The sequence below is a fragment of the Tupaia chinensis genome, unplaced genomic scaffold, assembly GCF_000334495.1.
Source record: "Tupaia chinensis unplaced genomic scaffold, TupChi_1.0 Scaffold150006_1, whole genome shotgun sequence".
NCBI classification, from domain to species: domain Eukaryota; kingdom Metazoa; phylum Chordata; class Mammalia; order Scandentia; family Tupaiidae; genus Tupaia; species Tupaia belangeri.
Genome location: NW_006209847.1, coordinates 4,126,380 through 4,140,588, shown reverse-complemented (window position 1 = coordinate 4,140,588; position 14,209 = coordinate 4,126,380). Strand labels below are relative to the sequence as shown.

The 14,209-nt window shown below is 39.9% G+C and overlaps 1 protein-coding gene and 1 pseudogene across 1 annotated transcript in view; one reads left to right on the top strand and one right to left on the bottom strand.

The window, feature by feature from the left end:
- Nucleotides 1-12,910, bottom strand: part of R3HDM2 (R3H domain containing 2) — a 161,752-nt gene extending 148,842 nt beyond the window's left edge. The window contains 1 exon segment of the mRNA XM_027769622.1: nt 12,871-12,910. The gene's annotated coding sequence lies outside the window, so the exon portion shown is untranslated.
- On the top strand, nt 774-1,323 carry LOC102467942 (microtubule-associated proteins 1A/1B light chain 3B pseudogene; annotated as a pseudogene).
- Nucleotides 12,911-14,209: the final 1,299 nt, after the last annotated feature.

Below are 14,209 nucleotides of genomic sequence, written 5' to 3'. Positions count from 1 at the left end.
GGGAAAGAGAGGATGACGGGCAAGCAACTTAATCCTTTTTAAAAGTGTAAAGGGGCTCTAATACCTGATAATTTGAGAATCACTGGTTGGATAAAATAGCTGGCCCTTGAACTGCAGAGATCCCTTTACTTGTGGATTTTTTCAACAAATATACTGGAAATACCGTACCATAAATACATTTTCTCTTATGATTTTCTTAGTAACATTTTATTTTCTCTAGCTTACTTTAAGAAAACAGTATATAGGGCCAGCAAGAGGCAGAGAGATTAAAGTAGCTGGATCCCACATGGCTGACTGCACAATTGGAGTCCCAGACCCAGTGGCTTGAAAATCACGCCTGGCACATGTGCATATGTGCCCAAAATCCCATGAGGAGAATGGAGAAGAGACTGAGGCATGACCACCCCCCCCCAGGAAGTGATTTCTCACCCCCTGCCCGGTTTCTCTCCAGTGAGCCCCCCAGGAGGTGATTTCTCACTCCCTGCCCTGTTTCTCTCCAGTGAGCACAAACACCTTTATAGCAAAACTAAAAACAACAAAAAAAGGAAAACAGTATATACTAGATATACAAAATAAGTGTTAATCAATTGCTTATGTTATCAGCAAGGTTTCTAGTCAACAGGTTATCAGTAGTTAAATTCTAGGGGAATTAAAAGTTATACATGAGGGGCTGGCAGGTGGCATGGTGGTTAAGGTGCTAGACTCCCACATGGCTGACCATGGTTCGAGTCCTGGACCCGGCAGCTTGCTTTCTCTCTCTCACTTTCTCTCTCTCTCTGGTCAAATTAAAATAAATAAATAATAAAAAATTTAAAAAAAAAAAGTTATACATGGGGCTGCCATCCTCGGAGCCTTCGGGACCCTCTGCCCCATAGCCACCGCCCAGTTCCCACGCCATGCCATCAGAGAAGACCTTCAAGCAGCGTTGCACCTTTGAACAAAGAATAGAAAATGTCCAGCTTATCTGAAAGCAGCATTCCACCAAAATACCAGTGGTAATAGAATGGTACAGGGTGAGAAGCAGCTTTCTATCTTGGACAAAACCAAGTTCCTGGTACCTGACCATGTCAACATGAGTGAGCTCATCAAGATAATTAGAAGGCGCTTACAACTCAATGCTAATCAAGCCTTCTTCCTACTGGTGGATGGATACAGCACTGTGAGTGTGTCCATGCCCATCTCTGAAGTACACAAAAGTGAATAGCATGAAGATGGATTCCTGTATATGTTCTACGCCTCCCAGGAGACATGTGGAATGAAATCTTCAGTGTAGGACTAGAAAAATGCAGTTGCTCTGAATTTTTTTTTCTTATGAGAGGCTTTTCCATAGGGTGCATGCATTCGCCAGAAAGAGAGAGACAAAGAGATAGAAAGCGAGAAATCACCCCCCAGAGGGGATGGCCATGCCGCAATCCCTTCTCCTCCATTCTCCTCTTGGGATCTTGGGCACACACGCACACGCGCCAGGCATGAGTTTAAACCACCGGGTCCGGGACTTGAACCATTGTCAGCTACATGAGAGTCCAGCGACATAGCCATTATGCTAACTGCTGGTCCCAGTTGCTCTAAATTTTTAAAACCCTTACCAAGGGAAAAAAGGGATATTACCAACTGAGACTGATCAAGTTCATCTAGTCACAGATCATCAAAACAGCAGTGTTCCCACCTAGGAGTTTTAGGAAGTTGTTTTTGTATTTCAAGCAGAAAAACTGAGCTCCAAATGAGTAAATTCAGCTTTGGAAAACTCTATTATTTAACCTAGACCACCTTGTTTTAAAACTTCAGAGGTTTAAAAATAAAATACTTTGCATTCTAAGTTACCAATATAATAGACCTTAAGTTATTTTAATGCTCTTTTTTCCCCCCAGTAGGAGCTTGCATTTTGAGTGGGAGCTTAACAGGCATTCTGAGCGATAGGAGTCTTCCTTCTGAGCAGAACTACCTTTTTAAGGTGGCTTCTACTCAGCTAGAGAAATCTTCCTAAGAGAATCTTTAAGCATAGGGTGTCAAGTATAACCACCCCTTCCCCCAAACACATTTGCCATTAACAGCTAGCACAAAAGCAGGAGAAAGGGGGCAGTAGAAGCAGCCAATCGTAAACTGCTGCTCTAGACTCCTGATTGCTGACAGACGTATACTTAAAGTCCACCTGCTTGCAGTGCTTGCAATGTTATTTGTTCTCTAGACAGCTACATACAGACAGATAACACTGCTTAGTAGGAACCTTGAATAATTTTGGTTTTGTCTAGTTTCTTAAAAGTCCCCAGAGGGACCAGCAGTTGGTGTAATGGCTATGTTGCTGGACTCCCATGTAGTCGACCACAGTTCAAGTCCCAGATCTGATGGCTTAAACTCACGCCAGGCACATGTGCATGTGTGCCCAAGATCCCAAGAAGAGAATGGAGGAGAAGGGATTGCAGCGTGGCCATCCCCCCTGGGGGGTGATTTCTTCCTTTCCGTCTCTCTGTCTCTCTGGCGAGCCACCCTATAGCAAAAACCCCTCCATAAACACACATGCACACACACACACACACACACACACACACACACACACATACACACAAGTCCCCAGAAAATAAGAGTGGCATTTCTTCTGTTTGGGATTTTCTCTTAGACTTCAAACTAGTGCCTCTTTGGAAAATAAGTAATTCTATCAATGTCATCCTTTAGGGAAGTTGTAGCAACTACAGAATAGTAAAACTGAAAGCATTGAATTTCAGATGTACTCCCTTCTACCTTTTGGCTTACAGCTGTATTTTTTTTGTTAAATATGTAGCTAAAATATCGTATTAAAAGGTTCTTACTTTTTTTTTTTTTTTTCTCGCTATAGGGCATGTATGCTCTCCAGAAAGACAGAGGGACAGAGACACAAAGAGAGAAATCACCCTCCAGGAAGTATAGCCATGCCTCAATCCCTTCTCCTCCATTCTCCTGTAGGGATCTTGGGCACGAACAAACATGTGCCCAGCATGAGTTTAAGCCACTGGGTCCAGGACTCAAACACAGTCGACTACATGGGAGTTCAACAACATAGCCATTATGCTAACTGCTGGTCCCAAGGTCCTTACATTTTTAAGAGTAGTAATCACTCTTAAGTCAAACCATCAGATTTTTCCCCTCTAAGTGCATGTCAGTTGTAAAGAAAACATAGCATAAGCAGACAGATGCTCTTTACAAATATTAATGTCAACACTTAAACATTTTCCATATCCAACCTAGAATAAATGACCAGTGCTTCCAAAAAAAAGAAAGAAAGAAAGTTATACATGGATTTTCAATCATGGGGGCCAGCACTTCCCATGTTGTTCAAGAGTCAACTATATTCTATTTACTAAGAATACTGAAGAAGAATCCAGTTTGGAAAGAAAGTTGGTAAAGTTCTACTTAACACATAATAAAGGTAATGTCCCATGAGCTGAAAAATCAGTGTCTAGTAGTTACACTAGTGGAACTAGAAATCTAGACCACTTATCTCTGACAGTAATTAAAACCTTATATTTTATTTTTTAAAAGAATTATTTAATTTTATTTATTTTTTTAAAGTGAGAGACAGACAGAGAGTAAAAGTGAAAAAGCAAGCCACCAAGTCCAGGACTTGAACTGTGGGCACCCATGTGGGAGTCCAGTGCCCTTAACCACACCACCATCTGGCCCCAAAACCTTGTATTTTAATCATGATCACAAAGAGAGAATACATGATTACAAAAGTGACAGTAGCAGAAGAAAAGGCCAAAAGAAAAGCAAAAGTCTCAGGACACTCCAACACTGAAGGGATAAAAAAGAGGAAGAAGCTCCCAGATAGAGGGGGACAAGTTACAAAATAAGAAAACAAAAAAAACGGTATATCACTACTATCAATTAAAGAGAGAAAAAGAATCAGTGCTTTGAAGAAAAGTAAAGACCAGCAAAAATTCAATCCACCACTAGTAGCAGTGGGGAGAAATAGAAAGTTAAAATGAAATACAATACTGACTCCAAAATCTCATCTAAAGCAAGTGTTTTAGTCTTTTCTCACTTAATGATTTTCTTCTTATTGAAATTATTCATAAACAACAGAATGGTTTCAGGTTCATCTCCTCTGCCTTCTTGGTTTACCTCTGGAAGAAATGCAAATTACAAAATGACCAAAAAGAAAGAAATGAAAGAAAAGGAAAGATCCCAGATGAAATATGAGGTGACCGAAGAAGTGACTGAATGAAGAGGCATTTGTTCATGCTTATTTGTTGATACACCTGCAGGTATCATGATAGGCAAAAACAACCAACTAATACACCAAGCTACTCCCTTTGTTCATTAGTAGACGTGATAGACTGAAATCAGAAATAAAACTTTAGTGAAGAGGCTGGCACAATCAAATACCACTCTAGCAGAAGATTCCCAGAACTCAAAAATCAACAAATTCCTAAAATATGGCCTAATTCTAAACAATAACTCAAAGGAATTATTTTCTTCAAATGTTTAATAGCTATATGGTCCTGGGCAATGACACGGCTTGCTGAGTGTTTTACATACAAAATACAGCTTTAAGGACCAGCAGGTGGCTTGGTGGTTAAAGTGCTGGAATTCCCACATGGCCGGCCATGGTTTGAGTCCCGGACCTGGTAGCTTGCCTTCACAATCTCCCTCTCTCTCTGTCTTTCTCTGGCAAAACTCATGTAAAAAATAATATTAACAATAATAATAATAAAAGCGGAACCAGCAGTTAGCGTAATGGCTATGTCGCTGGACTCCCACGTAGTCAACCGCGGTTCGTGTCCCGGACCCGGTGGTTTAAAACTCACGCCGGGCGCGTGTGCGTGCGTGCCCAAGATCCCGAGAGGAGAATGGAGGAGAAGGGATTGCGGCGTCATCCCCCCTGGGGGTGATTTCTCGCTTTCTGTCTCTATGTCTCTCTCTGCCGGTCGGGCGAGCGCACGCACCCTACAGTGAAAATCTCTCAAAAAAAAAAAAAAAACAATAATAATAATAAAAAATAAATAATTCTTTAAAAAAACACAGCTTTAAAATACAGAGAAAAATCTTTAAGAACTCTTAGTATGTATACTAAATCATCAAACTCTGATGATTTAGTTAAAACAAATTAATCAAGATCAAAACAGAATTACCTAGCTAGACAAACTTAGATAGGAAAGGCTGCTTTAATTGGTCAATAGAAGTTGTGATTTTATAAATATGACTATTCTTTTGAGAAAAATGAATAAGAAGATAAAAATGGCGGGGAGAAGCATATGGTTAGGGATCAGCAGATGGCATAATGATTATGCTACTAGACTCCCACATAGTCAAACTGCAGTTAGAGTCCTGGACCCAGCAGCTTAAAATTCATGCAGGGTGCATGTGCATATGTGCCCAAAATCCCAAGAGGAAAATGGAGAAGGGACTGCAGCGTGATCATCCCCCTGGGGGTTGATTTCTGGCTTTCTGTCTCTCTCTCTCTCTCTCTCTCTCTCTCTCTCTGGTGAGCACATGCACCCTATAGCAAAAAATCTTTCTAAAAGGAAAAAAAAAGCTAAGATTAACACCCAAATTATATCCAAAAGAACCCTGAATAAGAAAAAGATATATTATCATGTACAAGCTGTCACTAAAATCTTTTCACACCATCATCTTGTACTATGGTAGCTGACCTATTTCTAGCGCTAAGCCTGTATTTGATTGATTTGCAAACTTCTGAAAATAGCTGTGCTTCAACAGATACTGAACAACATCAGAAGTATATTTCTGTCTGAGCTGTATTTGGCCTCCACACCCTTCTTTTTAAGAACTTAAGAAAGGCAATTATTAGGCAATAGTTGGTAACAATGCAATTACCTAAAGGTTAACAAAAATTTGATGGGTTTGGAATAGGGAGGAGTCTACTGCAGGCTAAGATGGAGTAACATATCAGTAATAGGGCACAGGATTTACCTTTCTAGCAGAAATAACTACCCACAAAAAAAGAAATGCATGAAACAATGGTTTTTAAATCATTGGGCATCAGGCAATAAAGGAGAGTTACTCCTGAGAGATGGAAAACAAATGAAGCGAGCTAAATTTTTACCCAAGTTTCAGGCCTAAAAAGCATTTCTGAGTAAAGTTGTAGAGGGGAAATTCTAGGGGAAGAAGGGCAGAGTATAATCTGCTCCCTTAATGGAGAAGACAAGCCTGAAAATATGAGAAAGGCAAGGAGTCTAGAGTTCACAGAGGAGAGCAAGCTAAAGATTGCAGAAAATATTGCAAACTATGTAACTGACAAACAACTTATCTAGAATATATAAAGAACTCTCAAAGCTCAATGGTAGGAACCAGCAGATGGCATGGTTGTTAAGGCACTGGACACTCCAAAGTGGCCGACCACGGTTCGAGTCCCTGACTGGTGGCTTGCTTTCTCACTTTCTCTCTCTCTCTCTGTGTGCCTCTCTCTGGTCAAATTAAAATAAGCGAATGAATAAATAAAAATTAAGTAAATAATTCCTTAAAAAAAAAAAAAACAAACAAAAAAACCCCTCAGTGGTAAAGAACAAACTAGTTAGAAAATGGGCAAAAGACAAACAGACATGGTTGAAATTACTGGCCATTAAGGAAATGGAAATCAACATCACATGAGCTATCACTATCCACCTATCATAATGGCTAAATTAAAAAATACTGATAATGCCAAATGGCAGTAAGTATACAGAAAAACTGGATCATTTACACATTACTGATTAAAATGTAAAATGGTAAGCCACTCTGAAAGACAGTTTGGTAATGTTTTATAAAGTGCACTCTTGGACTTTTATCCCAGATAAATAAAAACATGTTTATACAAATATCTATACTATATGATTATAGTAGCTTTACTCATAAGAACCAAAAATTGAAACCAGCACATGAATCCTTCAACAGGTGAATGATTAAATGAACTATGGTATAGCCACAGCATGAAATACTACTCAGCACTAAAAAGGAATGACTTATTGATAGATGCATCAACTTGGATGGATCTCAAGAGAATTATACTTGGTGGGGAAAAAAAGCCATTCTCAAAAGAAAAAAAAGCCAACTATACATATTTCATTATTCCATTTATGTCACATTCTTAAAGTAGTAATATTACAGAAAAGGAAAAAAGTATTAATGGTTTCCAAGGATTACAGGTTAGGGGAATAGAGAGGAGAAAGGTAACTACAGTTATAAAAGAGTAACAGGAGGGATCCTTGTGGAGATGTCCCTTCTATCTTTTTTTCCCAAAAGGGGCATGCGCTCACCCAGGATTCAAACCATGATGTCAGCCATGTGGGACCTGACTCCCTTAACCATGAGGTCACAGAGCGGACCTCCTGCTCTTTATCTTAATGGTGATAATGTATACACAAATTTATATGACATTGCACAAACTACACACACATACAAGGACAAGTACATGCAAGTAAAACTGATCAAGTCCAAATTAACTATACACTTTACCAATGTCAATTCCTAGTTCTGATACTGTACTATAGTTATACAATGTTACTACTAGGAAAAACTGAGTGGAAAGGATAGTACCGTTCTTTTTTTGGGCAACTTCCATAAATTTGCATTTACTGCAAAATTAAAAGTTAAAATAGGGACCAGCAGTTAGCGTAATGGCTATGTCGCTGGACTCCCACGTAGTCGACCACGGTTCGTGTCACGGATCCAGTGGCTTAAACTCATGCCGGGCACGTGTGCATGCGTGCCCAAAATCCCGAGAGGAGAATGGAGGAGAAGGGATTGCGGCGTGGCCATCCCCTCTGGGGGGTGATTTCTCGCTTTCTATCTCTCTGTCTCTCTCTGCCTGTCTGGCGAGCACACGCGCCCTATATCAAAAGTTAAAATAAGGGCTGGTAGGTGGCATGGTGGTTAAGGGTGCTGGACTCCCACATATCCAACGACGGTTCAAGTCCTGGACCTGATGGTTTGATTTCTCACTTTCCCTCTCTCTCTCACTCTGTTCCTCTCTGGTCAAATTAAAATAAATAAATAAAGTTAAATAAAATAATTCTTTAAAAAAAAAAGTTAAAATAAATGACAGATGAATGATACAAATTTACAGAATTAGTAAAAACATACACTTTAAAAAGTTTTAACTGTTCAGTATGTGCAAAAAGCTATAGGAAAAAATGAATATGTTAGGTAAAAGTAAAAAAAAAAATCTCTGAAATGCTAAAGATATACTATATAGGACTAATGACAAATTACAAATCACAGAAGAAGGAACCAGCAGATGGTGGAATGCTTACATTGTTGGACTCCCATGTAGTTGACTATGGTTCGAGTCCTGGACCCAGCAGCTTAAGACTCATGCCAGGCCTGACTGTGTGCATGCCCAAAATCCTGAGAGGAGAATGGAGGAGAAGACTGCAGCATGGCCATCCCTCTGGGGGCTGACTTCTCGCTTTCTGTCTTTCTATATCTCTCTGTCTCTCAAGTGAGTGCACAAGCTCTACAGCAAAACCAAAACAAATAATTAAAAATAACAAAAAGCCAGACCAAAAAATATTAGGTTGTTTTTCTATGCAAAAATGTGTCATGACTTTCCTGACAATCCAATAAATAAAAGATATGTACTTTATGATTCCATTTATACAAAATTCTAGACAGTGCAAACTATTCTACAGTGACATAAAGTAGATCAGTTGTTGCCTAGAGACCATAGAGGTTAGGAAGAGATTACAAATGGCAGTAAGGAAGGGCCAACAGGTGGCATGGTGATTAAGATGCTGAAGTCCCATATGGACAATTATGGTTCAAGCCCTGGACACAATGGCTTGGGAATCATGCTGGGTGCACGTGTGTATGTGCCCAAAAATCCCGAGGAGAATGGAGCAGCATGGCTATCTCCCTGAGGAGTGATTTCTCATTCTCCTCCTGACTCCTTCTGTCTTTCTCCAGCAAACGCATGCACCCTATAGCAAAAAAAAAAAAAAAAAAAAAAACACTCAAAGCAAAGCAAAACAAAACTCTTGGGAACGATGGATAGTCATCATATAGATTGTGGTTGAGATGGTTTCGTGAGTATACACATAGGTCAAAACTTAGCAAATGAGGCCAGCAGGTGGCATGGTGGCTAAGGTGCTGGACTGTCATATGTTTGACCATGGTTTGGGTCCCAGACCCAGAAACTTGAAAATCACAGTAGAGGTCAGCAAGTGGCATGATGGTTAAGGGCACTGGACTCCCACATGACCAATTATGGTTGGAGTCCTGGACCTGGTGGCTTGCTTTCTCATTTTCCCTCTCTCTCCCTCTTTCTCTGTGTCCCTCTCTGGTCAAATTAAAATAAATAAATTAAATTAAATATCTCCTTTCTTTTTTTTTTTTCTTTTTCTTTTTGGAGAGGTTTTTATTATAGGGTGCATGCACTCGCCAGACAGACAGAGAGAGACAGAGAGACAGAAAGCGAGAAGGCACCCCCCAGGGGGGGATGGGCACAAAGCGAGAAATCACCCTCCAGGGGATATAGTCATGCCGCAATCCCTTCTCCTCCATTCTCCTCTCGAGATCTTGGGCACGCACGCACACGCACCGGCGTAAGTTTAAGCCACGAGGTTCGGGATTCCAACCTCGGTTGACTACGTGGGAGTCCAGCGACATATCCATTACGCTAACTGCTGGTCCCAATAAAATATTTCTTAAAAAAAGAAAATCACAGCAAATAAACAAATAAATAAATATGTTTTTAAGAATTACTTTTACTTAATTTTACTTACTAGCATCTATCTATTTATTTCAAGAGATTTTCGCTATAGGGCACAAGTGCTTGCCAAAAAGACAGAGAGATATAAAGAGACAGAAAGATAGAAATCACCCCCCAGGAGGGGATGGTCACACCGCAATCCCTCCTTCTCTGTTTTCCTCACAAGATTTTGGGCATGCATGCACACACCCCTGGCATGAATTTAAGCCACCAGGTTCAGGACTCAAACAATAGTAGACTATATGGGAGTCCAGTGATGTAACCATTACACCAACTGCTGGTCCTCACTATTATTATATTTTTTTTTGAGAGAGAGATTTTTGCTATAGATTGTGTGTGCTCACCAAAGAGACAGAAAGTAAGAAATCACCAACCAGGGGAGATGGCCATGTTACAATCCCTTCTCCTCTGTTCTCTCAGGACTTTGGGCATGTACACACATGCGTCTGGTGAGAGTTTTAAGCTGTTGGGTTCAGGACTCGAACCGCAGTCAACTACGTGAGAGCCCAGAGACGTAACCATTACACCAACTGTTGATCCCGCCATTATTATTTTTTAATTTGCTACAGGGCATGCGAGCTCACCAGAGAAAGACACAGAGAGAGCAAGAAAGAGGGAAAATGAGAAAGCAAACCATCAGGTCCAGGACTCAGACTATGTTCACCCATTTGGGAGTCCAGCATCTTAACGGCCATGCCACCTGCTGGTCCCTAAGTAAAAATTTTTAATGTATACTTATATTAATTTTTAGAAAGAATTATTTTATTTATCATTATCATTATTCTTCCATTTGCAACAGGACATATGAGCTCACCAGAGAGAGAGAAAGTAAGCCACCAGGTCTGGAACTGGAAACGTTATTGGCCATGTGGTAGTCTAGTGCCTTAATCACCACACTATTGCTGGTCCCACAAATGTATATTTTTAACATGTGTAGTTTACTATATGTTAACTATAGCTTAAAAAAGTTCTTTAGGGAAAAAAAATTATTATTTTATTTAACTTTGTTTATTTACTTACTCGTTTTAACTGGACCAGAGAGAGACACAGTGAGAGAGAGAAAGGGAGAAAGTGAGAAAGCCCCCAGGTTTGGCCCTTGAACCGCAGTCCGCCATGTGGGAGTCCAGCGCTCTTAACGACTACACCACCTGCCAGGGCCAATAGAGCTCTTTTTAAAAAAGAAGCAGGGTGGGACCAGTAAGTGATGTGGTGGTTAGGGACACTGGACTCCCACATGACTGACCATGGTTTGAGTCCCAGATCTGGAGGCTTGTTTTCTGTCTCGCTCTCTCTCTCTCTTTCTCTCTGTTCCTCTCTGGTAAAATTTAAAAAAATAAATAATAAAGTTAAATAATAAAATAATCCTTTAGGAAAAGAAAAAAGAAATAGGGCAAATATACTCATGCTGGCCACTCAATATCTGGTAAGGTGAAACCAAAAGCAATTTTACTTTAGCTGAATGTACAGATTAACACTGGGTAAAACTAGACATAGATAATCCTTCAGAGCATATAAATCTGAATTTTGATAAACTTAAAAATACTTTCAATGGCATACACGATCATTTCAGAGATGCTCAATCTTTTTTTTTTCTTTTTTTAAGACAGGGCCTTGGGGGGCCAGCAGGTAGCATCGTGGTTAAGGCTCTGGACACTCCCAAATGGCTGATCACAGTTCGAGCCCCAGACCTGGTGACTTGCTTTGTCACTTTCCCTCTCACTCTCTCTGGTCAAATTAAGAAAAATAAATTAGTAAATAAAATAATTATGTAAAAAAAAAGAAGAAGAAGAAGAAGACAGGGTCTTACTATAAGGAGATTCTTCAGCCTCAAGCCTCCCTGATTGCTAGGACTAGTAACTCACTATGTCATCCACACTGGCAGCAAACTCCAACCCTCCTGCCTCAAGCTCTGAGTAGCTGAGACTACAGGAATATGTCATCATGCCCAGATTTATGGTGGATCAGAAATCCAACCTGGACCTCCCATACGGCCTCTGTTTGCCAGGTAGTAGTGTCTAACTACACACTACAGGAATTAGGCCTTCATTTTTGACTGCTCTTCAGTCAGTCAGTAGTACTAGAAACCCTTCTAGTTCTCCTTTTTGTCTGGCAAGTACTTCATTTAATGTGACCTGTAAATAAGCATTTAGACGCAACAAGAAGCTCTTACAAGATATCCTAACAAAATTCCTGAAAGCTGAAAATACCTGTGAATAGTATCTCAAACAAAATACCAAGAGACTTCTGTGATCCATATTTATCACATATTAAGAAAGAATTCCCCAGTTATCAATATCTATCTTACAGATATGCATTCAAATAAATTTAAACTATTTCAAAACTTTTTATTTACTTTATACAAAGTCAGAAAAGCTTTCAAGTAAAGAATTCCAAGCTAGATTTTCCTTACCAAAACGTATGTCCATTATTTTAAGGAAAAACAAAAACGTAATACATTCACATTATTTCAAAGAAAAAGTATGATATATTCACTAGTGAGAAAAGGGATTTGGGATAAAGTTCAGTTAATCAAGACCACTTTCCATTCATATTTATAGGACAGGTAAGCAATGACATCATGCAACCTAAGCTACTAGCATCTCTTAGTTCAATAACAGCAATAGACTTTTTTTAAAAATTATTTTATTTAGCTTTATTTATTCATATTTTTAATAATTATTTTTATTTATTTATTTATTTAAATTTGACTAGAGAGGGACAGAATGAGAGAGCATGAGAGAGTTGGAAAGTGAAAAAGCAAGCCACCAGGTCCAGGACTTGAACTGTGGTCAGCCATGTGGGAGTCCAGCACCCTTTGCCACCATGCCACCTGCTGGCCCATTATTCATGTATTTTTTAATTTGATCAGAGGGAGACAGAGTGAGAGAGAGAAAAAGTGAGAAAGCAAACTGCCAGGTCCAGGATTTGAACCACAGTCAGCCATGTGGGACTCTAGCACCCTTAACAACCACGCCACCTGCTGGCCCCATACACTTTTTAAATTGTTTAATTCAGCTGAACCTAATCTTGACATACTCTCTGCATCTCAAGTTCTTCATCCATTAAACAGGTACAAAAACACGCCCAATCCCAATGGGATGCGTGAGGATTAAATGAGAATCTAGAAATGGCATTTAGTTTGGTGTCTTTTGCATAGAAAGTGCTCCAAACAGATTACCTACTATTACCTGAATAAATGCTCAGCCTCCATGAGTCCAGTGCTGGAATGGCATCACATGTAAGAAGCAAGTCTAACCTCAAAAAAATAAAAAATAAAAAAAAGGTAAGTTAAAAGCAATTTTTAATCTTTTTTTCGATTTGCCAGCTGGCACTTGTGCTTACCAGAGAGACCAGGAAAGGGAGAAAGCAACCCCCATAGGGCATGGTCACACCCCAGTCCCTTCTCTATTTCTTCATCCTGTCCAGATTTGGGACACGATGTGCCCAGTGTGATTTTCAAGGGGCTAGGTCTGCGATTTGACCCCACAGTTGGCCATGTGGGATCCATCTCCCTTAACCACTAGACCACAGTGGTTAAATATATTTAAAGTATTTATTTAATTTTATTAGTCATTATTATTTTTTAATTTGTTATAAGGACCATGCACTCCCTTAACCACTAGGTCACAGTGGTTAAATACTTTTAAAATATTTAATTTTATTAATCATTATTACTATTTTTAAATTTGTTATATGGCACGTGCACTCACCAGAAAGAGACAGAGAGAGGTAGGAAAGCAAACTACCAGGCCCAGGACTAGAACCACAGCTGACCATGAGGAAGTCCAGTGCCTTAACTACCATGCCACCTGCTGGCCCTGCCCTTCAATCTTAATATGGTGATACCTTCAAAGAAAATAAAACTGCTTATTTAGCTCTTTCTTCTCTATTGATCCCATTTTCATTTTTTTTTTTTATAGGTTTTTGCTATAGGGCGCATACGCTCCCCAGAAAGCCAGAGAGAGACAGTGACAGACAGCAAGAAATCAACCCCCAGGGGGAATGGCCACAGGGCAATCCCTTCTCCATTCTCCTCTCAGGATCCTGGGCACACACGCACACACGCCCCGCCTGAGTTTAAGCCACCGGGTCCGGTACTTGAACCATAGTTGACTACATGGGAGTTCAGCGACACAGCGATTACGCTAACTGCTGATGCCATATTGATCCCATTTTCTTAAAAGCAATTCTTATTTGCTTTCTAGTATAATTTAATCCCTAGTCTCACTCCTTAAAATTCTTCAGCTGTTTTTTCACTCATCATCCTTTTACACAAGAGGAATTTAGAACTGAACAAGAAGATCTAGAATCTCTCTGTAACAGGAGAGGCCAGAGACAGCACATTTTTCTGTCTACAAACACAGAAGACCTGAGGGCTGTTTACTACTTAATCAACTTCAGGAGCTCTAATGTTAAGTCCTACCACTGGAATCCTTAATATGCCCAAGGCAATCCATATTCTTGGAAGCCTTTAAAACACCTGGGCCTACTGAGTTCTATGGTGAAGTGAGTGACATGAGTACCCCT